The 13742-nt window shown below is 39.8% G+C and overlaps 1 protein-coding gene and 1 pseudogene across 8 annotated transcripts in view; one reads left to right on the forward strand and one right to left on the reverse strand.

Moving 5' to 3' along the window:
• Nucleotides 1-13742, forward strand: part of LOC127476175 (uncharacterized) — a 320718-nt gene that overhangs the window by 191019 nt on the left and 115957 nt on the right. The gene's annotated exons all lie outside the window — the stretch shown is intronic.
• Nucleotides 7955-13742, reverse strand: part of LOC127476180 (solute carrier family 12 member 7-like) — a 35229-nt pseudogene continuing 29441 nt past the window's right edge.

Here is a 13742-nt window from a genome sequence, read left to right on the forward strand (position 1 = left end):
TCGTCTGCAAGCCACAAATGTAACTGATTTACCTTCTTTGGCAAGTGCACCCCTCACTGAGAAGGATTCTAAGGAGAAACAATCCCCATTTACTACCCAAGACTTAGACCCTGGTGATCCTCTCGACCCAGCTTGGGTCAATCTTAAAAAGAACCAGGATTTATATCCGCCTCCTGTGGACAATGACTCACCACAAGGTGCCGTGCACACCTTGGGAACAGCCTTGTTAAGCCCCTCACCCCTCGCTGCTGCTTCTGCCGTGCTTGCTAAATTGCCGTTAAATCTCTTGCTCACTAATCCTGCGCTAAATTCCTCGCCCACGAATTCAGCAGCTTGGGCAAAATTCATATCCCCTGAAGCAGGAAACGAGAAAAACAGTGATTCTCCACAATATTGTGGTGCTCTCAAGCAATGTAGAAAGGAAGCCCTCTTGAAAGGGGACATGGACATATTGAGTGCCTTTCCAGTTTGTTACCAGGCCAAGTCTCTACTTGGGAGCAATTACCATACGAAGCAGTTAAGGAAATTCGTATATCTATCAAAGACTATGTGTTGCAATCGGCATTGGCAATGAACTCATTTCAAGCTGTAGCCAAAGGCTATATGATGACCCCACATGACTGGAAAACATTGTGTTTACCCGCATGCAATATACTGTTTGGATTATTGAATACCTTGATCGTGCTATAGCACAAATGAAACATATAGAGATTGATGAACTGATGGGTGAAGGTCGGTATGCAACTGCTATAGCTCAAGTACAGCTGGACAGGGATGTATTCCAGCAAGTTTCACAGGTTGGATTACAAGCACTGAGAAAGGTGCCTGGATCTAAACCCAAGCAATCATTTTCTGCTGTTAGACAGGGGCCTCAGGAACTTTATTTGGATTTTTTTAGATCGTTTACAAAATGCAATTGAGCGACAAGTGGAATCTGAGGAGGCTAAACATTTAATCCTGCTGCAATTAGCAATTGAGAATGCAAATTCTGATTGTCAAAAAGTTTTACGTCCCTTACAATTTTCTAATCCATCTATAACTGACATGATTCGGGCATGCCAGAATGTTGGGACTGAAACACATCGAGTGGATCTGTTAGCTGCAGTTTTATCAAAGTAGACGGTGATAGCTGCTGCACAAGAGACGTCCTGTTATATTTGTGGTCAGAAAGGACATTTTAAAAAAGACTGTAAAGCTAGCAAAAAAGCAGGAGCCCCTGTGAAGCCAACCAGGCTGTGCCCTCATTGTCAAAAGGATTTTCACTGGGCTGTTGGTTGCCAATCTAAATTCCATCAAAACGGCACCCTTCTTCCACCACTGCAGGGAAACAGGAGGGGGAGTGTGAAGCCGAGTGCTCCAACAAGAAATACGGCAGTGATGCTGGCGCAAATGCAGGCACCCTTCGACCAGCCACAGCAGGGAGTGCTGGAGTGGACCTGGCTGTCTCCTGATCAGTCTTATTAACTGATACAGCTGTGCAGGTACTCCCCACGGGGGTCTGAGGACTGCTAGGTAATGGTTACAGTGCATTTTTGTTAGGACACTCATCTATGACTCTTGTAGGATTTTTTGTGCTCCCTGGAATCATAGATGCTGATTATACTGGGGAGATGCACATCATGGCTTGTACACCTCACCCTCCTTTTCACATTAAAGAAGGAGAAAAGGTTGCACAGCTTGTTTATTTCATTGCACAGGGTCCCAAAGGAGAAGGATGTCACACTGGAGGTTTTGGCAGTATGAACATACTACATATTATGTGGGCACAACAAATCTCTTGCAATCATCCAGTGCTGACTTGTTACTAAAGGGTAACCATTCACAGGTTTGGTGGACACTGGTGCAGATGTTATTATCATATTGAACATTGATCGGCCCACCAATTGGCCTTTAAAGACTCCTATTGCTGCAGTCCTGGGTATTGGTGGGACCCAGCTACCTAAACAAAGTGCACAGCCTCTTAACAGGACCAGAAGGACAAATGGGTCAAATTACACCCTATGTGATGAGTGCTCCTTGTACATTATGGGGGAGAGATTGAGTCAATGGGGTGTTTCTATCCAGACAAATTTATCCTAGGGGCCACTGTGATTCCACCCTATCTAAGACTCACCTGGAAAACAAATGTGCCAGTGTGGGTAGAGCAGCGGTCCCCGAAACAGGAGTGGTTGCAAGAACTCCAAAAACTAGAGCATAAATAGTTACAGGCAGGACACATAATTCCTTCTACTAGCCTGTAGAATACATTTGTATTTGTCATTGCTAAGAAGAATAGGAAATGGAGACTGTCACATGATTTGCGAGCCATTAATTCTGTACTAGAACCAGTGGGAGCCCTTCAGCCTGGTCTTCCTTTGCCTGCTATGTTACCTGACTCCTGGTCCCTGATAGTTATTGATCTCAAAGACTGTTTTTTTACCATTCCATTGCATCCGGAGGATGCACTGCATTTTTCTTTCACAGTACCGGCAGTTAATAATCAGGAACCTGCAGAATGTTATCATTGGACTGTTTTATCCCAGGGAATGATGAACAGTTCTACAATGTGTCAAATGTTTGTTGCACAAGTTCTTATACCTGTTTGTGTTTCTTTCCCACAGGTTTTACTGTACCATTACATGGACAACATTCTTATTGCAGTGCCAACAGATGAGCTGTTACAACGATTACTTGCTGTTTTACAGAGAGCATTGCAGCAAGCAGGACTGTGTGTTGCTGAGGACAAAGTTCAAAAACATTATCCGTGGAAGTACCTGGGGTGGAAAATAATCAAAACAGCTATTTTCCCACAGTCACTTAATTTAGCCCTAAACATACAAACTCTTAATGACCTGCAGAAACTGTTAGGCACTATCAATCAGGTGCAACTGCAATTAGGCATATCTACACAACAATTGGCCCCACTGTTTGAGTTGTTAAAGAGCGATCCTAACTTATCTTCACCTCGTTCATTAACTAATGAAGCAAAACAGGCTTTGTCTTCTGTGCTTCAGGCTATTCAGGATAGATACACCTGTTGCATAGTGTTGGAATTACCTTACGGGTTCTATAGTCGGTTTTTCTGCCTCATGCCTTTCCTAAAACAGTAACCACAGGTATTGAAATGTTGACTATGCTCATACAGCGAGGTAGACACCATTTGCAACCCTTAATGGCATGTGATCCTGCAGTAATTTATATACCAGCGGCAAAACAAGATTTTGCTTTTTGGCTTCAACAGCGTATGCCATTGCAGATTGCATTAGCAGAATTTACTGGAGAGATAAAATTTTCTCTTCCTCGTCACAAGCTGTTACATTCGCTGTCAGCCTTGCCTTTGCAGTTAGAGACCCACCTTTTTTGAGCCCCTATCCCAGATGTTTTAACGGTTTTTATAGATGGATCGGGGGCAACGTGAAAAGCCGGGATAGCATGGAAAACAAACAGTGATAAATGGACCTCAGCTGTAACTTTTGTTACAGGCTCTACACAGATAGTGGAACTGACAGTTGCTGTTCATGCCTTTAGTCTGTTTTCACAGCGCCCTTTGAATGTTGTTGCTGACTCACTTTATGTCGCGGGTATTATTCAGCACTTAGAGAAAACATTTCTCAAAACAGTTTCTAATCAACAATTATTTTCACTCCTTAGGCAGTTGTTATTTTTATTAGAACACCATCAACATGAATATTTTGTTTTACATATTCGGTCACGTTCAATATTGCCAGGCCCAATTGTTACAGCGAAATCAAATAGCAGACTCCCTTGCTGCAGTGAAAAAAAACCCTAATGCCTATCAACAGGCCGAACTTTCACATGATTTTTTCCATCAAAATGCCAAAGCTTTGCAACGGTTCTATGGTTTGACAAGAGAACAGGCTCAAAACATTAATCACAGTTGCCCTGATTGCCAGGATATAAGTCCTTTGCCTTTGCCACATGGTGAGAACATTTGGGGCTTACAGCCCTGTGACATCTGGCAAACTGATGTTACTCATTATCCCTCCTTTGGTAGACTAAAATACATTCACCTGTCTGTTGATACCTGTTCACATATGCTTTTTGCCACTGTTCATGCTGGAGAGAAAAGCCGTGATGTTTGCTGTCATTGGTTAACTTGTTTTTCAGTAATGGGTGTGCCAGTTTAAATTAAAACAGATAATGGCCCTGCCTATATGGCTCAACATACTCTGATTTTTTTACAAAATTCGGGAATTCACATTCCACATTCTCCTACTGGTCAAGCAATTGTTGAACGTGCTCACCACACCCTGAAAGACATGCTACATAAACAAAAAAGGGGGACTTCCCCGGGTATTACTCCACAAGAATAGTTATGGAAAGTAATCTATGTTTTAAATTTTTTGAATCAGGTTGATAATGACACTTATGTTTCTCAACATTTTCCTAGGCTCCCATGGCAAACCACACCTTATGTGAGATATAGGGACCCTGAAACGGGTCAATTGAGTTCTCCAATGGAATTAATAACATGGGGGAAAGGATATGCTTGTGTCTCCACAGATAGGAGACTATGCTGGATTCCTGCTCATTTTGTCTGGCCAGTTGATACCTCAGTTAACAACAATGCTGATGCTGACAACAGCAACAACAATGCATCAGAAAGTGAAGCAGCATGAGAGACTGGGTGATATTTGCAAAGCTGCTGGGACTGCTAACGGTAGTGGCAGTAACTCAAGGATGGCCGGTGGCTCAACTGAAACAGAACATATGGGTTACATTAGCCAATGTAATGGGTCAGGATACCATGTGTCTTAGCACTGCAACACCTAACAATCGTTCTTTGACTTGCTTAGTAGGTGTACCTCTAGATCCACAGGAATTGTTCACTCATTGTAATCACTCATTGCATACACCATCCTCCTGCCAGAATCTTATGAGAAATGACACTTATGACTCCTGGGCTGGGTGGTGGTCATGCCATGTACCTATGTCAGCCTTGTACAAATACCTCTCAAGAATTGTAATTGTTAGGATCCTTGGGTGCATATAGATGCATAATGTTTAGGAACAATACCTATGTCACCTCATGGAATGTGACAGGTACCGTTCCATTTAGTAACATGTCTCTATGGTAATGTAGATAACAGTAACCTATCCTTTTCAAATCACATGACCTTACCATCTGGTCTTTTCCTCCTTTGTGAAGGTAGAGCTTGGGCTTCGGTACCAACACAAATTATTGGAGGACCTTGTACCATAGGAAAAATAATCTTGTTCATTCCTAATATAACAATGATCTTTGAACACCGTAATAGATACGGGAGACATGTACACACCTTTACTAGTGAGTGTAGGGATGACATATAATTTTGGAATCAGGGGACAAGAATTGCTGCCTCTTTCCTAGGACCTGGAGTGGCAGCTGCAAAAGCTTTAACTACATTAAATAGATTAGGATGTTGGTTAGCAAAACAGAAAAATGCTACTAGTCAGGTTATTACAGATTTATTGAATGATGTTCATACAGACCGTGAGACATGCTACTTTGCAAAATAGAGCTGCTGTTGACTTTTGCTTTTAGCACAGAGACATGGATGTGAAGAATTTGATGGAATGTGTTGCATGAATTTGTGTGATAAATCAACCTCCAGTCACAAAAGCTTGCAACAGTTACAGGACCTAAGGAAGAAGCTGATGGTGAACGACAGATGGAACCTCTTTAAAGGATGGGATTGGACTTTGGGATTAGGGCCATGGGTGAAGAAGATTCTAATATGTGGCTTGGTTACAGTGTTGGGTCTATTGGGGATGATTCTCTGTTTACCATGCTTGATTGGGATTGTATGATCTATGATAGAAAAGGCAATACATCAAGCCTTGGTGGTACAAGTCCTTAGAAAATAAAGAAGGGAGAGATGGAGGGAACCAAGATTACATGACCTTGGGAGAAACTTAAGGGGAACTTGGCAAGATAAAAGCAGACGTGGTGAGATGTATCTTTGTGTGTGGGAAATTGCTTGGGAGTATTTTTCTCATGCTTAGTGAATGCTTAACTAAAAGGTAGATACAGAGAAAAGTTACTAACAGGAATTTACAGCTGATGTAAGAGGGTATATAAACCGTGAAAGAACTGTAATAAATGATTCCATTATGCTGCATGGGGTCCGTGCCCGAGATGTTATGCCCCCAGGTCCTGTGTGTTATCAAAAGGCTGCAAGGAGAAGGGCTAAGGCAGCAACTGCTTTTGCCCCAGCCCGTTTTACTCTGTGGGAGCTGTAGTGGACACTGTGGACTCTGCCATCTGGAAAGTGCTTCAGGCTACAGCTAGCTGAGAAGAATGTGCGGTGCAGAGCAGGGTGGGTAGTGTTTAAACACTGCAAGGCCAAAAGGACTGCCACTGCATTGTGAGTGCACAGAAGGGTGTAATTAGAAGGGATAGGTCAACGAAAGCTTTCTTTCTTGGCACACTTCCCTTTTTGAGCTAGAGCTGGAAAGTGCTCTGTTTCGCTGCAAATGAGATGTTGGGACACAGTCAGTCAAACTGCTTGTGTGGAAGCAGGCAAGAGCCTGCTTTCTCAGCTCTTCGGACCTTCCCATTCTGTCTCTCTTGCAATGTGCTTGTAAATGCAAAAGTTTCCAACTCCATTTTGCACACATTTTGCACATTTGCACATTTTGCACACATTGTGCTGCAAGAAAGGTTCTTTAGGCTCCTGCTTTGCACTGTCTTTCTCAACTCCAACAATAATCAGGCACTTTCTGTCTCCTAAGCCTGAAGCAGTAGCTACACGGTTCGCACAGAAGAGTGAGAGGGAGATGCACACTTTGGCCTCTGCAAGCCTTGAAAGTGTGTGTGGGGACTTGCAGCTGAGAGGGAAGGTGCAGAGCAGGGCAGTGAGAGAGCAGTTTACAGGCAGTTAAGTGAAGGGGACTGAGCTTGATTGTGGTGCGAGTATAAGGTTCTGAGAACGCATGCTTCGTGGCGGTGCGGGCCCGGCCCCGGAACACGTGCTTTGCAGCGGCACGGGCCCGGTCCAGCCCCACAATGCGTGCTTTGCGGCAGTGTGGGCCCAGCTCAGCCCTGGGCGCATGCGCAGCAGCGCAGCCCGGCCCCAGGCGCAGAAAGGAGCGAGAGAATGGGAGTTTCGCCTGTGCGGACAGTGCCATCGTGGGAGATGAGAGGGGAGCCCCCGAACACACAGAAGAGAAGGACAACTCTAATCCCGGGCAGATGGAGCTCGTTCAGCCCTGTAAGACCTTCCATCTAAAAGAAGGTCACTCTAAACACACCTACGTCCTGAGGACCTTGCTGCCACTGTCCAAGCTCGCTCGGCCCCGGCAGATGAACCTTAGGATTAAAGGGTGGGTTCAGTTCAGCGTATACTGTGTCTCATCTAAAAAATCCATTGCGCAGGCTCAAAGGCCCTACCTGCATTTGCAAAGCCCTGTGTCACCAGTGCGCTTGTAACAAATGTGGGTAGAGACCTTTCCCAAATCTTCGTTTGCGAAGACTGGCCATGATAAGGTTCTGAATCGAAGGGGCAGTGTGCAGCAAAATTGTTTACACTTTGTATTTTCTATACCAGATGTGGCAGAAGAGAGAGCTGGGGCTGGTCTTTTGTTCACTGGGTAGCCTATACTCTTTACCTGAAACACTGGGCCTAGCTGTTTTCCTTCCTTTCTCCACCTCCCTTGCAGTCGTTTACATACCACCTTTACTTAGCTTCCCTTTTGTTGTACGGCCTTTTCCTACCCCTCCCTTGCCTCACCTTGCCTGGCTTTGCTTTGCCTGCCCCTCCATTGACTTCCTTATCTTGCCTACCCCTACCTCTCTGTGTCTGGCCTACCCATACCTTGCCTTAGCTGGCCTACTTTTCCCATCCCTTGCCTTGGTTGCATACATACCTCTAACTCTCCTGGTCTTGCCTGCCTCTGCATTGCCTTGCCTTCTATAATAAAAAATAAGAAAAAGAAAATAGTTTATATAATAGTTTAAATAATAGTTTATATGTATAAATAATGCTTTTCTTTTTACAGTAGAACAGTATTCTGATACCAAACACTTTAGGTCTTAAACAACATTTACCAAACTAAAAAACATTTACAAAATATTTACAGAACTAAAACTTAGGAGTTCATTCAGTTCAGAAAAGCAGATTTTATTTTAAACAGTAGCACATACAGAAAACATTTTCAAAATATACATATATCATAAACTTCCTGTGATTTATAAATTGCTAGAATTATAACTGGAACCAGGCAGAGTTTCTGCATCATAGCCTTCCTATGAATTGGATGCTTACATGTGTCATTGGTATAGTCACGCAATAACTACTAGCAGCTCATGGAAAAAAACCCACTCAGCTTGTTTATTTACTATCTCCTGCAGGTTTCAGGTACCTGACTAAGTATTTTAAATACAGAAATGTTATTTTTAACAAGTGTAGCAAATCATGAACTTTAGGGAAATACTTTATGCACATAAATACAAATTTGAGTGATTGTATACATCTCTGCAGCATTTTGGTAAGGAAAGAAGACAACTTTTCCTAAAACTTTTCCCTTTATTAAGACACAGGACAAAGATTAAAATAATCAAAAGTTGCTTACATTTCTATATGTTTAAAAATACCATTACATTACCATTTTTCTTGTGTTTCACCAGAGCTTAACAAGTGCCAGAATTTGCTACATATAAATATCCTAACCCATCCACCATTTATTAATTCACTATAGAAATATTTTCTACATAAGTCTATCTGCTTAAAATACTACTTCAATATAACACTTTAATAGGAAAAAATCCCTACATCATCAGAAGATTCAGCTTGCAGATAATTTTCAATGCACTAAAACACAAAATGAAGCTGCTTAAATTATGGCAAATAACTTTGTTTTCTCATCTGGGGTGTGTGTTGTGTTTGAACAACATGTGCAAACAGATTAAGAATAAATGGTGATCACTTCACGTCCACTGCCTCGGACTAGGAGAACTCTATCCAGACCTTCTGTCAGAACTTCCAGAAACTCCATGTCTGCAATATCGTTAGGTCAAGGAATTTATTCAGAAGAGAAACAAAGTAGCCAGTAATCTCTCAGAAAGTCTAACATACAATGCAAAAATTGAGTTCGACATTTAATCAAGGAGTTTTTTCCTCTGTCACCTTTTACTGTCCCGTTACCTGGCTGGTCAAATGAAAGTGAGGCCTAACTTGGGACAAGTTCCTGGTTCTGCCATATAACCCATAGAAAAGATATAAATAAGAGATTTTAAAATGAGTTCAAAATTGAGAAATGCTTTATATTAATAAAAAACCCTCACCACTATCAATACTTTTTAAAACTTTCTTCGTGGAATCAAAGGTCATTTTCTTAAAGGCAAACTTACGTTTACCATGGTTATTAATGGTTACCCCAACAGGTAGACAGGAAACGGCACAATCACAAAAATCAAATTCCCAATTTCAAGAAATATGGAATCAATACAGTAGTGGATACAGTTTTCATCCCCTTTTCTGTTTTAGGAGGTCCAGGCATATTCAGGAGAACTAGCTGAGCATGCTGTGATTTATTGAGCACTACTCCATTGAGCTTCACAGCAGTGTGCATTCTTCTCACATTTGACTGATTTCTAGCATGTGAAGAAATATTTTTAAGCATGTTATAATACTTACATATTTGAATTATACACTACTTATTTGAATTTATAAGTTTAATCTATAAGCACATAAAATAAACAATTTTCATGGACACCAGTATTTGTACACATTCAAAATAAATGAGAAAATGCAATAATTTGAAAAGAACATTTAACTCTGAAATTCAAAGAGTTCTAAGCAGATTGCCAAAATGCACACATTTTCCAGTTGTCAGTTATCTTTTAACAAGATGAATCAAAACCTTGTTTTCAACAGAAGTTAAAGTTCAGTCAGAAAACACTGAGAATCCAGTTTATGGACCTACACAAAAAAGTAACTGGATTTGTACAAGAATTTCCAAACAAGTAAATTACAGGCAAGCACTGTAAAGATTTATGTTGTACAGTACAAGATTTTACCCATGGTCCTTTGGAAACATTACTAAATTACTATAATCTGGTGAAGAAAATTCAGAAACACCATAGAACTTTGAAAACATTACTAGTTTTTCATGTCATAAGAGTAAGGCAGTAAGGACTGAACTGAAATTGAGCCTCTCCCCTTAAATTATTAACATTAACTAATGTTTTCCTTGTTGCATCTACAACTATAATTGTTGTAAATTCGTGCACAGGAAGAAAAAAATGCCGGGATTTCAAAGATGTCCTTATTTTAGTATTATTTAGTTGTTTTTTGGAACAAAAAGAAGTGTCCTTACAGTTCCTGAGAAACTGCTACCTGTGTAAAATTAGTCAAGACTGGAAATTCGCTACAGTGTGACACAAATATCCAAACTCTACCTTAGCCCATTTATGCAAAAGATCTGCTGCCCAAAAGTAGATGCTTTACAAACAAAAAATAAAAATTAAAAGGCGTTTGGCCTGAAGTTTAGTGGACAATGGAGACCAGCCCTATCAACTTAATTGATTCTCTCCCCTCTGCTACCTCCAATCTTCCCCCCATGAGAGAATGACATTTCTAAAGCTGAGTTTATCAGTCCCTCTTGGGGGATCTTCTATCACAGAGGCCATCTATCCTAAGAACCAACTGTACAAAACCCATATATGGAACAGAAGAATGCTTGAAGCTCCATTTTGCAGAAGCAGAACTGCATCTTGAGAACACCAAAGAACTATGAAGAGAGGCAAGAGTGTGTAACTGAGATGTACAAATATTGAAGCTGAAACACTGTTCAACTAAAAATAAAATGCAGGACGTAAATTTGTGACAGAGGAGGCAAAAATTCAGCACTGAAATAAAGGCTCACATTGTGTACAATGTAAACTGAGGCTAACTAACATCAAGCACTGGTAGAACTGAAATCATACATGGTACACAAAGTAAGCTTCCTAAATTTTCATAAGAAGTTCAACTTGTTAAACAGAAAAAATTAGGAAAATGTTGAACTCTGAAAAAAAGAAGAGCAGTCAAGTGAGTTCCACTCAAGAGAAGTACTATCCCATTTTTGTGTGCTGTCATACCCAATGTATGCCTGAACTTGTGTTATTTCTACACCTGTACAGGTTGGCAGAAAGCAGGCAATAACTGACTTTTGATGAAACATGAAAGTTGCCTTTGTGAACAAATAATTCTTATTGTCCGAGTAATTCTATCACAATGGGGGGCTATTTTTCCAGAATAAAAATATATTCACTTTTTAATGTAGTTAATTAGAAAATTAAACATTAAACTGGTGCAGAGGAGTACTGTCAAGTTTTACATTTATATTGAAACTAAACCACATGTTTTGTTACTTACCTTGAATAGAAAGTTGATAATATTTAAGAGAACATTACCAAGTCACGATGATGAATATTTTTTTCAGTGATATCTGCTAGCTCACAGTATATTAAATAAGGAACAAAAGAATAAAGGTACTGCAAATTATGAGTTAGAAACATGCATACAATGTACAGGACCACAAGAAGCAGAGAACACAGTCTACGTTGCTTAAATGAAATGAAATTTAGACTTACAGATTTCCCCATTCTCTATGTGAAAGGGAAGCAAATGCATAAAAAAACAATTGCCATCAGGTACATTTTAAAGTAAACAATACTAATATATTGTACAGGCACACCAACTTTGAACTGTAATTTCTATCCCAACTACACATAGTAGTTTAAAAAAAAAATCTGGAATCTGTGTCTTGCACAGTTCTAAAGTAGTGATAGGAAATACTTCTTAGACATTAATGAAAAAAAAACCCCTAAGGATTAGAGTATAATGAAACCCAGAACAATGCTTTAGAGAATGAGAAAGATGATTTTTGGAATTTGCAAAAGGCAGACTGTTTCTAAAGAGGTCAAAGCAAATCCACAAAACAAATTAGGATTTTAAGGTGTTGATTTTAAGTATGTTTTCTAACTCTATTTTCTACAAGTCCTAGATTTAAGATACGTTTTCTTTAGATATTAAGATTTCCCCTGACATCCACAGTTTTGGTTTGGTCATGTGCAGAAAATAATTTAGGCTATGCTTCTAAGTGTATTCTTCCAGAAGTCAAAAAAATGTGTGTGTGTGCTTAAAAACACAAGATGAGGAAGCAAACAAGATGACTTCTTTCTGTCATTGCTCTTGTGTCTACTACATTGGTTTGACATAGGCAATAGTTCTTATCCATTTAAGAAAAAGTCATTAAGGAATATCTAAACAGGAAATACTTAATATAGCAAGACATACATATTTGCACAAGTTTTATAATGCTTTAATTTACAGAACAAGGGCTGAATGCCCATTTAAAAATCACCAACAACGAGCAAACAAACAACCACAACCCAAAGCACCCCCCACAACCAACCACAAAAACACCCACAAACCAACAAAAAAGCCACAAAACCCAAAACAACCCACACAATAAAAGACACCCAAAAAACATCCACCCAAACCCATAAGCTAAATATGTTGAAGCTAAATATATCTGTTGCCTTGGTACTCCTTCTAGTCCAACAAAACACAGGAAATAAGACAGGGATATATACAGTACTTTGGCACCCACAGGAAGACAGAAAAACATTAAGCATTTTAATATAGATGCTTTCTGGTACAATCCAGAAGTTGAGTTTACAATTTGAAATCTGTCATTTAAACTTCATTCACTACATTCTTGTGTATGAGTCTTTACAGTCACTACTATTCCACCCAAGTTCATGCAATTTTTGTTAGAATGGCATTTAACTGAAGCACATAAAGAGATTAATTTTTTATTGTTTTAAATAAACAAGAATCTCTTAAAAAACAAACCCTAGAAAATGACAAAAACAATCAAATAAAAAATCCCACACATTAAAATACACACAATGAAATACAAAACTCCCAACACCATATGTATACTTACGGTTTCATGTTGAAAACATCTTTAAAGCCAGACACATTTGAATCTTTGGTTTTATGCTTTTCAGCTGCAAACTTTTCTTTAGTCCAGGTCATTTGCACTTTTTCTGGCACAGCAGCAGCCACACTTGCTTCAACTGCTGGAGCAGAGTGCGAGGCAGTATTTCTATCATGGATCAGCTGGGCCTGGTTACAAATCAAATAATCATCCCAAGATTCAGCCAAAAAGAGCATTTGTAAATTACATATTATTAAAATTTTGAAAAGGAATTTCATAGCAGTGGAATAAAAGCTACAGAAAAGTCCACCTTATTTGTGAAACAAATGCAAGAGAGGTTCACTTCAGCATGACGTGAAACTGCTTGTAAAAATGTACTTATTTGCAGGATTACACCTGACCTGGAAGATTATTTTTGTAATGAACTAAAGTGAGGTTGAATTCCAGATGGTATTTTATTTTATTTACACCAAGGTGTTTTGCCAGTGAAAAACTTGAAAGCCAGTGCTCTCATTGTTCCCCAGGTAAGTTATTTTCTCAGATACTGCTGTAAACATCATCCATTTTGCATGCCTTTAGCTGAACTGAAGTCAGTATGGGACTTGCCATATTGAAGGCTAGCTATAGATTTAGATTATTAGGTTACACTATTTATGCATGCGAGAGCATACTACATAACAAAATCCAATCAATATAACCATGAAGGGACCTTCTCTTCCCTTTTAATAGTAGAAACTCGAATCAACTTCAAGAACTTAATATTATTCTTCCCACATGCCTATGCACTTCCGTGTTCTCCATTTTCCAGCCCCCTTGCTCCTTTTAAGAAA

The sequence above is a fragment of the Manacus candei genome, unplaced genomic scaffold (assembly GCF_025592945.1).
Source record: "Manacus candei isolate 608988 ecotype Guabito, Panama unplaced genomic scaffold, ASM2559294v1 h1tg000049l, whole genome shotgun sequence".
NCBI lineage: Eukaryota > Metazoa > Chordata > Aves > Passeriformes > Pipridae > Manacus > Manacus candei.